We start from the raw sequence: 12,689 nt of genomic DNA on the forward strand, positions 1-12,689 counted from the left end.
GTAGACACACACAGATATACAGATACATACACACACATATACACTCACACACATACACAGACACAGATATACACACAGATACATACACACAGATATATACACACACACACAAACATACATTAACAGATACATACACACAGACACAGACACACACAGATTCTGGATCAGAGTGGTACTGGAAAAGCACAGCAGTTCAGGCAGCATCTGAGGAGCTGGAGAATCGATGTTTCGGGCAAAAACCCTTCATCAGGAACAGATATACACACACACACACAGGCAGGCAAACACACACACAGACAGAGACACACAGATACACACGCACACACACATACATTAAACAGATACATACACACAGATACATACACACAAACACAGACATACACACACAAGCAGATACACTCACACAGATACATGCATAACACAGATACATATACACATAGACAGACGTGCACACAGGCAGACACATACACAGAGACAAAGACACATACACACACATATAGACAGACCCACACATACACATCCAGACGCTCTCACACAAAGTTAAGACTCTGCAAACAATGATACAGATGTCTCTGCAGCTTACCACTGTACGAGAGCCAAGTCTGGGAGGTCAGGGAGTGTGTGAATGCGAATTATTAAGGCAATAAAAACAGTTGTCATTAGCAACAGGGGGATAATCACAACCTTTCCTATCTCCATACCTCACCAGTAGAGCAGCTCAGCTGTGTGAGAGACAGAGAGAGAGAGAGAGAGAGTGAGGGGGGGTGGGGGGGGTGGGGGGGAGGTGGGGAGAGAGAGAGAGAGAGAGAGCGGGGGGGTGGAGGAGGTGGGGAGAGAGAGAGAGAGTTAATGTGTTGAGAGTCTTGTTGAGGACGGGATGGTAATACATCTATAACATGCAACCGCTGAGGGATCACATCAGTCTGTATTTTATTGAATTACACAAAGATAGAAAACAGAGCAGTAACTCCTGGTTAGCCAGTCGGGAGGGAGGGGAGAGGCAGAGTGGTAATGTTTGTAATCCAGTACCGAGGCAAAATTTCCGGGAAGACAGTTCAAATTCCATTCTGGCCTCTGATGGGATTTTAAATTATATCCATAAAGCTGTAATGCCAAGCAGGATCCATGACAAGTATCATTGTTTAATTTTATAGAGCAACCCAGCGCCTGCACTGACTTGCCCTAACTGCCCTCTCCAATGTTCCAGGAGGCCAGTAGGTCAAAGGTAACAACAGCTGGCCTGAACATAGCACCTCCATATCCACAGGGAATATACAGCACTCCTAACCCTGGACAGAGATATACTGTAAAAGTAGATAGACTCTTGATGACCAAGGGGATGAAAGATAATTGAGGCTATTAAGGGTTGCACAGTGGCTCAGTGGTTAGCACTGCTGCCTCACAGCGCCAGGGACCTGGGTTCAATTCCAGCCTCGGGTATGGAATGAGCTGGCAGAGGATGTGTTGGAGGCTGGTACAATTGCAACATTTAAGAGGCATTTGGATTGGTATATGAATAGGGAGGGTTTGGAGGGATATGGGCCGGGTGCTGGCAGGTGGGACTAGATTGGGTCGGCATGGACGGGTTGGACCGAAGAGTCTGTTCCTGTGCTCTACATCTCTATGATTCTGAGGGTTTATTGTCCTCATCCCTCAAGGTGTTGAAGAGTCATTCACAATTACTGTGGGACTGGAGTCACATGTAGTCCTGACCACGTGAGGTTGGTGGATTTCCTTCCCTTAAATACATTAGTGAACCAGATGGGTTTTTCTGCCAATCGACAATGGATTGATGGTCATCATTAGATTCTTAATTCCAGATTGTTATTGAACTTAAGTTCCACTATCTGCTGTGGCAGGATTCAAACCCGAGTTCCCAGAACATGACTTGGGTCTTAGAATTAATAGACCACTGGACCATCACATCCTGCGAAATATCTAGATCATGTAACACCCTACTAACCAGGACGGAGTGGAGATCCTGGGCTAACACCTCACCCACAACTCCTTCCCGATCAGAGATGGAAAAACATTGGGAATTCAGGCCTGCCACATGGTATTCCTCTGTGGAATATTGGGATAAAGCCCTCCCTTCCTCCCAAGTGGAACTATCCAATGTAAAGGAATGTCTGTCCAGTGATGGAGCTGAGGCAGTGCTCGGGCTGAAGCAAACTGTGGGCATGATGTGGGACTGAGGGTGATCACTGTACAGACAGGTCAGGGATTACAGAGAGTGGGACTGAGGGTGATCACTGTACAGACAGGTCAGGGATTACAGAGAGTGGGACTGAGGGTGATCACTGTACAGACAGGTCAGGGATTACAGAGAGTGGGACTGAGGGAGATCACTGTACAGACAGGTCAGGGATTACAGAGAGTGGGACTGAGGGTGATCACTGTACAGACAGGTCAGGGTTTACAGGGAGTGGGACTGAGGGTGATCACTGTACAGACAGGTCAGGGATTACAGGGAGTGGGACTGAGGGAGATCACTGTACAGACAGGTCAGGGTTTACAGAGAGTGGGACTGAGGGTGATCACTGTACAGACAGGTCAGGGTTTACAGGGAGTGGGACTGAGGGTGATCACTGTACAGACAGGTCAGGGTTTACAGGGAGTGGGACTGAGGGTGATCACTGTACAGACAGGTCAGGGATTACAGGGAGTGGGACTGAGGGAGATCACTGTACAGACAGGTCAGGGATTACAGGGAGTGGGACTGAGGGAGATCACTGTACAGACAGGTCAGGGATTACAGGGAGTGGGACTGAGGGAGATCACTGTACAGACAGGTCAGGGATTACAGAGAGTGGGACTGAGGGAGATCACTGTACAGACAGGTCAGGGATTACAGGGAGTGGGACTGAGGGTGATCACTGTACAGACAGGTCAGGGTTTACAGGGAGTGGGACTGAGGGTGATCACTGTACAGACAGGTCAGGGTTTACATGGAGTGGGACTGAGGGTGATCACTGTACAGACAGGTCAGGGTTTACAGGGAGTGGGACTGAGGGTGATCACTGTACAGACAGGTCAGGGTTTACAGAGAGTGGGACTGAGGGTGATCACTGTACAGACAGGTCAGGGTTTACAGAGAGTGGGACTGAGGGTGATCACTGTACAGACAGGTCAGGGATTACAGGGAGTGGGACTGAGGGTGATCACTGTACAGACAGGTCAGGGATTACAGAGAGTGGGACTGAGGGTGATCACTGTACAGACAGGTCAGGGATTACAGGGAGTGGGACTGAGGGAGATCACTGTACAGACAGGACAGGGTTTACAGGGAGTGGGACTGAGGGTGATCACTGTACAGACAGGTCAGGGATTACAGGGAGTGGGACTGAGGGAGATCACTGTACAGACAGGACAGGGTTTACAGGGAGTGGGACTGAGGGTGATCACTGTACAGACAGGTCAGGGTTTACAGGGAGTGGGACTGAGGGTGATCACTGTACAGACAGGACAGGGTTTACAGGGAGTGGGACTGAGGGAGATCACTGTACAGACAGGTCAGGGATTACAGGGAGTGGGACTGAGGGAGATCACTGTACAGACAGGTCAGGGTTTACAGGGAGTGGGACTGAGGGTGATCACTGTGCAGACAGGTCAGGGATTACAGGGAGTGGGACTGAGGGTGATCACTGTGCAGACAGGTCAGGGTTTACAGGGAGTGGGACTGAGGGAGATCACTGTACAGACTGGTCAGGGTTTACAGGGAGTGGGACTGAGGGAGATCACTGTACAGACAGGTCAGGGTTTACAGGGAGTGGGACTGAGGGTGATCACTGTAGAGAGAGGTCAGGGTTTAGAGGGAGTGGGACTGAGGGTGATCACTGTGCAGACAGGTCAGGGTTTACAGGGAGTGGGACTGAGGGTGATCACTGTACAGACAGGTCAGGGTTTACAGGGAGTCGGACTGAGGGAGATCACTGTACAGACAGGTCAGGGTTTACAGGGAGTCGGACTGAGGGAGATCACTGTACAGACAGGTCAGGGTTTACAGGGAGTGGGACTGAGGGTGATCACTGTACAGACAGGTCAGGGATTACAGGGAGTGGGACTGAGGGAGATCACTGTACAGACAGGTCAGGGATTACAGGGAGTGGGACTGAGGGTGATCACTGTCGAGACAGGTCAGGGTTTACAGGGAGTGGGACTGAGGGTGATCACTGTACAGACAGGTCAGGGTTTACAGGGAGTGGGACTGAGGGTGATCACTGTACAGACAGGTCAGGGATTACAGGGAGTGGGACTGAGGGTGATCACTGTACAGACAGGTCAGGGTTTACAGGGAGTGGGACTGAGGGTGATCACTGTACAGACAGGTCAGGGATTACAGGGAGTGGGACTGAGGGAGATCACTGTACAGACAGGTCAGGGTTTACAGGGATTGGGACTGAGGGTGATCACTGTACAGACAGGTCAGGGATTACAGGGATTGGGACTGAGGGTGATCACTGTACAGACAGTTCAGGGATTACAGGGAGTGGGACTGAGGGTGATTACTGTACAGACAGGTCAGGGATTACAGGGAGTGGGACTGAGGGTGATCACTGCACAGAAAGGTCAGGGATTACAGGGATTGGGACTGAGGGTGATTATTGTACAGACAGGACGGAGTTTACAGGGAGTGGGACTGAGGGTGATTACTGTACAGACAGGACGGAGTTGAGAGGGAGTGGGACTGAGGGTGATTACTGTACAGACAGGACGGAGTTTACAGGGAGTGGGACTGAGGGTGATCACTGTGCAGACAGGTCAGGGTTTACTGGGAGTGGGACTGAGGGTGATCACTGTACAGACAGGACAGGGTTTACAGGGAGTGGGACTGAGGGTGATCACTGTACAGACAGGTCAGGGTTTACTGGGAGTGGGACTGAGGGTGATCACTGTACAGACAGGTCAGGGTTTACAGGGAGTGGGACTGAGGGTGATCACTGTACAGAAAGGTCAGGAATTACAGGGAGTGGGACTGAGGGTGATCACTGTAGAGACAGGTCAGGGTTTACAGGGAGTGGGACTGAGGGTGATCACTGTACAGACAGGTCAGGGTTTACAGGGAGTGGGACTGAGGGTGATCACTGTACAGACAGGACAGGGTTTACAGGGAGTGGGACTGAGGGTGATCACTGTGCAGACAGGTCAGGGTTTACAGGGAGTGGGACTGAGGGTGATCACTGTACAGACAGGTCAGGGTTTACAGGGAGTGGGACTGAGGGTGATCACTGTACAGACAGGTCAGGGTTTACAGAGAGTGGGACTGAGGGTGATCACTGTACAGACAGGTCAGGGTTTACAGAGAGTGGGACTGAGGGTGATCACTGTACAGACAGGTCAGGGATTACAGGGAGTGGGACTGAGGGTGATCACTGTACAGACAGGTCAGGGATTACAGAGAGTGGGACTGAGGGTGATCACTGTACAGACAGGTCAGGGATTACAGGGAGTGGGACAGAGGGAGATCACTGTACAGACAGGACAGGGTTTACAGGGAGTGGGACTGAGGGTGATCACTGTACAGACAGGTCAGGGATTACAGGGAGTGGGACTGAGGGAGATCACTGTACAGACAGGACAGGGTTTACAGGGAGTGGGACTGAGGGTGATCACTGTACAGACAGGTCAGGGTTTACAGGGAGTGGGACTGAGGGTGATCACTGTACAGACAGGACAGGGTTTACAGGGAGTGGGACTGAGGGAGATCACTGTACAGACAGGTCAGGGATTACAGGGAGTGGGACTGAGGGAGATCACTGTACAGACAGGTCAGGGTTTACAGGGAGTGGGACTGAGGGTGATCACTGTGCAGACAGGTCAGGGATTACAGGGAGTGGGACTGAGGGTGATCACTGTACAGACAGGTCAGGGTTTACAGGGAGTGGGACTGAGGGAGATCACTGTACAGACTGGTCAGGGTTTACAGGGAGTGGGACTGAGGGAGATCACTGTACAGACAGGTCAGGGTTTACAGGGAGTGGGACTGAGGGTGATCACTGTAGAGAGAGGTCAGGGTTTAGAGGGAGTGGGACTGAGGGTGATCACTGTGCAGACAGGTCAGGGTTTACAGGGAGTGGGACTGAGGGTGATCACTGTACAGACAGGTCAGGGTTTACAGGGAGTCGGACTGAGGGAGATCACTGTACAGACAGGTCAGGGTTTACAGGGAGTCGGACTGAGGGAGATCACTGTACAGACAGGTCAGGGTTTACAGGGAGTGGGACTGAGGGTGATCACTGTACAGACAGGTCAGGGATTACAGGGAGTGGGACTGAGGGTGATCACTGTACAGACAGGTCAGGGTTTACAGAGAGTGGGACTGAGGGAGATCACTGTACAGACAGGTCAGGGATTACAGGGAGTGGGACTGAGGGTGATCACTGTAGAGACAGGTCAGGGTTTACAGGGAGTGGGACTGAGGGTGATCACTGTACAGACAGGTCAGGGTTTACAGGGAGTAGGACTGAGGGTGATTACTGTACAGACAGGACGGAGTTGAGAGGGAGTGGGACTGAGGGTGATTACTGTACAGACAGGACGGAGTTTACAGGGAGTGGGACTGAGGGTGATCACTGTGCAGACAGGTCAGGGTTTACTGGGAGTGGGACTGAGGGTGATCACTGTACAGACAGGACAGGGTTTACAGGGAGTGGGACTGAGGGTGATCACTGTACAGACAGGTCAGGGTTTACTGGGAGTGGGACTGAGGGTGATCACTGTACAGACAGGACAGGGTTTACAGGGAGTGGGACTGAGGGTGATCACTGTGCAGACAGGTCAGGGTTTACTGGGAGTGGGACTGAGGGTGATCACTGTACAGACAGGTCAGGGTTTACAGGGAGCGGGACTGAGGGTGATCACTGTACAGATAGGTCAGGAATTACAGGGAGTGGGACTGAGGGTGATCACTGTAGAGACAGGACAGGGTTTACAGGGAGTGGGACTGAGGGTGATTACTGTACAGACAGGTCAGGGATTACAGGGAGTGGGACTGAGGGAGATCACTGTACAGACAGGTCAGGGATTACAGGGAGTGGGACTGAGGGTGATTACTGTACAGACAGGTCAGGGATTACAGGGAGTGGGACTGAGGGTGATCACTGTACAGAAAGGTCAGGGATTACAGGGATTGGGACTGAGGGTGATTAATGTACAGACAGGACGGAGTTTACAGGGAGTGGGACTGAGGGTGATTACTGTACAGACAGGACGGAGTTTACAGGGAGTGGGACTGAGGGTGATTACTGTACAGACAGGACGGAGTTTACAGGGAGTGGGACTGAGGGTGATCACTGTGCAGACAGGTCAGGGTTTACTGGGAGTGGGACTGAGGGTGATCACTGTACAGACAGGTCAGGGTTTACAGGGAGTAGGACTGAGGGTGATTACTGTACAGACAGGACGGAGTTGAGAGGGAGTGGGACTGAGGGTGATTACTGTACAGACAGGACGGAGTTTACAGGGAGTGGGACTGAGGGTGATCACTGTGCAGACAGGTCAGGGTTTACTGGGAGTGGGACTGAGGGTGATCACTGTACAGACAGGACAGGGTTTACAGGGAGTGGGACTGAGGGTGATCACTGTACAGACAGGTCAGGGTTTACTGGGAGTGGGACTGAGGGTGATCTCTGTACAGACAGGACAGGGTTTACAGGGAGTGGGACTGAGGGTGATCACTGTGCAGACAGGTCAGGGTTTACTGGGAGTGGGACTGAGGGTGATCACTGTACAGACAGGTCAGGGTTTACAGGGAGCGGGACTGAGGGTGATCACTGTACAGATAGGTCAGGAATTACAGGGAGTGGGACTGAGGGTGATCACTGTAGAGACAGGACAGGGTTTACAGGGAGTGGGACTGAGGGTGATTACTGTACAGACAGGTCAGGGATTACAGGGAGTGGGACTGAGGGAGATCACTGTACAGACAGGTCAGGGATTACAGGGAGTGGGACTGAGGGTGATTACTGTACAGACAGGTCAGGGATTACAGGGAGTGGGACTGAGGGTGATCACTGTACAGAAAGGTCAGGGATTACAGGGATTGGGACTGAGGGTGATTAATGTACAGACAGGACGGAGTTTACAGGGAGTGGGACTGAGGGTGATTACTGTACAGACAGGACGGAGTTTACAGGGAGTGGGACTGAGGGTGATTACTGTACAGACAGGACGGAGTTTACAGGGAGTGGGACTGAGGGTGATCACTGTGCAGACAGGTCAGGGTTTACTGGGAGTGGGACTGAGGGTGATCACTGTACAGACAGGACAGGGTTTACAGGGAGTGGGACTGAGGGTGATCACTGTACAGACAGGTCAGGGTTTACAGGGAGTGGGACTGAGGGTGATCACTGTACAGAAAGGTCAGGAATTACAGGGAGTGGGACTGAGGGTGATCACTGTAGAGACAGGTCAGGGATTACAGGGAGTGGGACTGAGGGAGATCACTGTACAGACTGGTCAGGGTTTACAGGGAGTGGGACTGAGGGTGATTACTGTACAGACAGGTCAGGGATTACAGGGAGTGGGACTGAGGGAGATCACTGTACAGACAGGTCAGGGATTACAGGGAGTGGGACTGAGGGTGATCACTGTACAGACAGGTCAGGGTTTACAGGGAGTGGGACTGAGGGTGATCACTGTACAGACAGGTCAGGGTTTACAGGGAGTGGGACTGAGGGTGATCACTGTACAGACAGGTCAGGGTTTACAGGGAGTGGGACTGAGGGTGATCACTGTACAGACAGGTCAGGGTTTACAGAGAGTGGGACTGAGGGTGATCACTGTACAGACAGGTCAGGGTTTACAGAGAGTGGGACTGAGGGTGATCACTGTACAGACAGGTCAGGGATTACAGGGAGTGGGACTGAGGGTGATCACTGTACAGACAGGTCAGGGATTACAGAGAGTGGGACTGAGGGTGATCACTGTACAGACAGGTCAGGGATTACAGGGAGTGGGACAGAGGGAGATCACTGTACAGACAGGACAGGGTTTACAGGGAGTGGGACTGAGGGTGATCACTGTACAGACAGGTCAGGGATTACAGGGAGTGGGACTGAGGGAGATCACTGTACAGACAGGACAGGGTTTACAGGGAGTGGGACTGAGGGTGATCACTGTACAGACAGGTCAGGGTTTACAGGGAGTGGGACTGAGGGTGATCACTGTACAGACAGGACAGGGTTTACAGGGAGTGGGACTGAGGGAGATCACTGTACAGACAGGTCAGGGATTACAGGGAGTGGGACTGAGGGAGATCACTGTACAGACAGGTCAGGGTTTACAGGGAGTGGGACTGAGGGTGATCACTGTGCAGACAGGTCAGGGATTACAGGGAGTGGGACTGAGGGTGATCACTGTAAAGACAGGTCAGGGTTTACAGGGAATGGGACTGAGGGAGATCACTGTACAGACTGGTCAGGGTTTACAGGGAGTGGGACTGAGGGAGATCACTGTACAGACAGGTCAGGGTTTACAGGGAGTGGGACTGAGGGTGATCACTGTAGAGAGAGGTCAGGGTTTAGAGGGAGTGGGACTGAGGGTGATCACTGTACAGACAGGTCAGGGTTTACAGGGAGTCGGACTGAGGGAGATCACTGTACAGACAGGTCAGGGTTTACAGGGAGTCGGACTGAGGGAGATCACTGTACAGACAGGTCAGGGTTTACAGGGAGTGGGACTGAGGGTGATCACTGTACAGACAGGTCAGGGATTACAGGGAGTGGGACTGAGGGTGATCACTGTACAGACAGGTCAGGGTTTACAGAGAGTGGGACTGAGGGAGATCACTGTACAGACAGGTCAGGGATTACAGGGAGTGGGACTGAGGGTGATCACTGTAGAGACAGGTCAGGGTTTACAGGGAGTGGGACTGAGGGTGATCACTGTACAGACAGGTCAGGGTTTACAGGGAGTAGGACTGAGGGTGATTACTGTACAGACAGGACGGAGTTGAGAGGGAGTGGGACTGAGGGTGATTACTGTACAGACAGGACGGAGTTTACAGGGAGTGGGACTGAGGGTGATCACTGTGCAGACAGGTCAGGGTTTACTGGGAGTGGGACTGAGGGTGATCACTGTACAGACAGGACAGGGTTTACAGGGAGTGGGACTGAGGGTGATCACTGTACAGACAGGTCAGGGTTTACTGGGAGTGGGACTGAGGGTGATCACTGTACAGACAGGACAGGGTTTACAGGGAGTGGGACTGAGGGTGATCACTGTGCAGACAGGTCAGGGTTTACTGGGAGTGGGACTGAGGGTGATCACTGTACAGACAGGTCAGGGTTTACAGGGAGCGGGACTGAGGGTGATCACTGTACAGATAGGTCAGGAATTACAGGGAGTGGGACTGAGGGTGATCACTGTAGAGACAGGACAGGGTTTACAGGGAGTGGGACTGAGGGTGATTACTGTACAGACAGGTCAGGGATTACAGGGAGTGGGACTGAGGGAGATCACTGTACAGACAGGTCAGGGATTACAGGGAGTGGGACTGAGGGTGATTACTGTACAGACAGGTCAGGGATTACAGGGAGTGGGACTGAGGGTGATCACTGTACAGAAAGGTCAGGGATTACAGGGATTGGGACTGAGGGTGATTAATGTACAGACAGGACGGAGTTTACAGGGAGTGGGACTGAGGGTGATTACTGTACAGACAGGACGGAGTTGACAGGGAGTGGGACTGAGGGTGATTCCTGTACAGACAGGACGGAGTTTACAGGGAGTGGGACTGAGGGTGATTACTGTACAGACAGGACGGAGTTTACAGGGAGTGGGACTGAGGGTGATCACTGTACAGACAGGTCAGGGTTTAGAGGGAGTGGGACTGAGGGTGATCACTGTGCAGACAGGTCAGGGTTTACAGGGAGTGGGACTTAGGGTGATCACTGTACAGACAGGTCAGGGTTTGCAGGGAGTCGGACTGAGGGAGATCACTGTACAGACAGGTCAGGGTTTACAGGGAGTCGGACTGAGGGAGATCACTGTACAGACAGGTCAGGGTTTACAGGGAGTGGGACTGAGGGTGATCACTGTATAGACAGGTCAGGGATTACAGGGAGTGGGACTGAGGGAGATCACTGTACAGACAGGTCAGGGATTACAGGGAGTGGGACTGAGGGTGATCACTGTAGAGACAGGTCAGGGTTTACAGGGAGTGGGACTGAGGGTGATCACTGTACAGACAGGTCAGGGTTTACAGGGAGTGGGACTGAGGGTGATCACTGTACAGACAGGTCAGGGATTACAGGGAGTGGGGCTGAGGGTGATCACTGTACAGACAGGTCAGGGTTTACAGGGAGTGGGACTGAGGGTGATCACTGTACAGACAGGTCAGGGATTACAGGGAGTGGGACTGAGGGAGATCACTGTACAGACAGGTCAGGGTTTACAGGGAGTGGGACTGAGGGTGATCACTGTACAGACAGGTCAGGGATTACAGGGATTGGGACTGAGGGTGATCACTGTACAGACAGGTCAGGGATTACAGGGAGTGGGACTGAGGGTGATTACTGTACAGACAGGTCAGGGATTACAGGGAGTGGGACTGAGGGTGATCACTGTACAGAAAGGTCAGGGATTACAGGGATTGGGACTGAGGGTGATTACTGTACAGACAGGACGGAGTTTACAGGGAGTGGGACTGAGGGTGATTAATGTACAGACAGGACGGAGTTGACAGGGAGTGGGACTGAGGGTGATTACTGTACAGACAGGACGGAGTTTACAGGGAGTGGGACTGAGGGTGATCACTGTGCAGACAGGTCAGGGTTTACTGGGAGTGGGACTGAGGGTGATCACTGTACAGACAGGACAGGGTTTACAGGGAGTGGGACTGAGGGTGATCACTGTACAGACAGGTCAGGGTTTACTGGGAGTGGGACTGAGGGTGATCACTGTACAGACAGGACAGGGTTTACAGGGAGTGGGACTGAGGGTGATCACTGTGCAGACAGGTCAGGGTTTACTGGGAGTGGGACTGAGGGTGATCACTGTACAGACAGGTCAGGGTTTACAGGGAGTGGGACTGAGGGTGATCACTGTACAGATAGGTCAGGAATTACAGGGAGTGGGACTGAGGGTGATCACTGTAGAGACAGGTCAGGGATTACAGGGAGTGGGACTGAGGGAGATCACTGTACAGACAGGTCAGGGTTTACAGGGAGTGGGACTGAGGGTGATTACTGTACAGACAGGTCAGGGATTACAGGGAGTGGGACTGAGGGAGATCACTGTACAGACAGGTCAGGGATTACAGGGAGTGGGACAGAGGGTGATTACTGTACAGACAGGTCAGGGATTACAGGGAGTGGGACTGAGGGTGATCACTGTACAAAAAGGTCAGGGATTACAGGGATTGGGACTGAGGGTGATTACTGTACAGACAGGACGGAGTTTACAGGGAGTGGGACTGAGGGTGATTACTGTACAGACAGGACGGAGTTGACAGGGAGTGGGACTGAGGGTGATTACTGTACAGACAGGACGGAGTTTACAGGGAGTGGGACTGAGGGTGATTACTGTACAGACAGGACGGAGTTTACAGGGAGTGGGACTGAGGGTGATCACTGTACAGAGAGGTCAGGGTTTACAGGGAGTGGGACTGAGGGTGATCACTGTACAGACAGGTCAGGGTTTACAGGGAGTCGGACTGAGGGTGATCACTGTACAGACAGGTCAGGGAT

General features: G+C 52.3%; 1 protein-coding gene across 1 annotated transcript in view; it reads left to right on the forward strand.

Moving 5' to 3' along the window:
- The window catches only part of LOC140454994 (tumor necrosis factor ligand superfamily member 15-like), a 94,142-nt gene that overhangs the window by 6,542 nt on the left and 74,911 nt on the right, over positions 1 to 12,689 (forward strand). The gene's annotated exons all lie outside the window — the stretch shown is intronic.

The sequence above is a fragment of the Chiloscyllium punctatum genome, chromosome 30, assembly GCF_047496795.1.
Source record: "Chiloscyllium punctatum isolate Juve2018m chromosome 30, sChiPun1.3, whole genome shotgun sequence".
NCBI classification, from domain to species: Eukaryota; Metazoa; Chordata; class Chondrichthyes; order Orectolobiformes; family Hemiscylliidae; genus Chiloscyllium; species Chiloscyllium punctatum.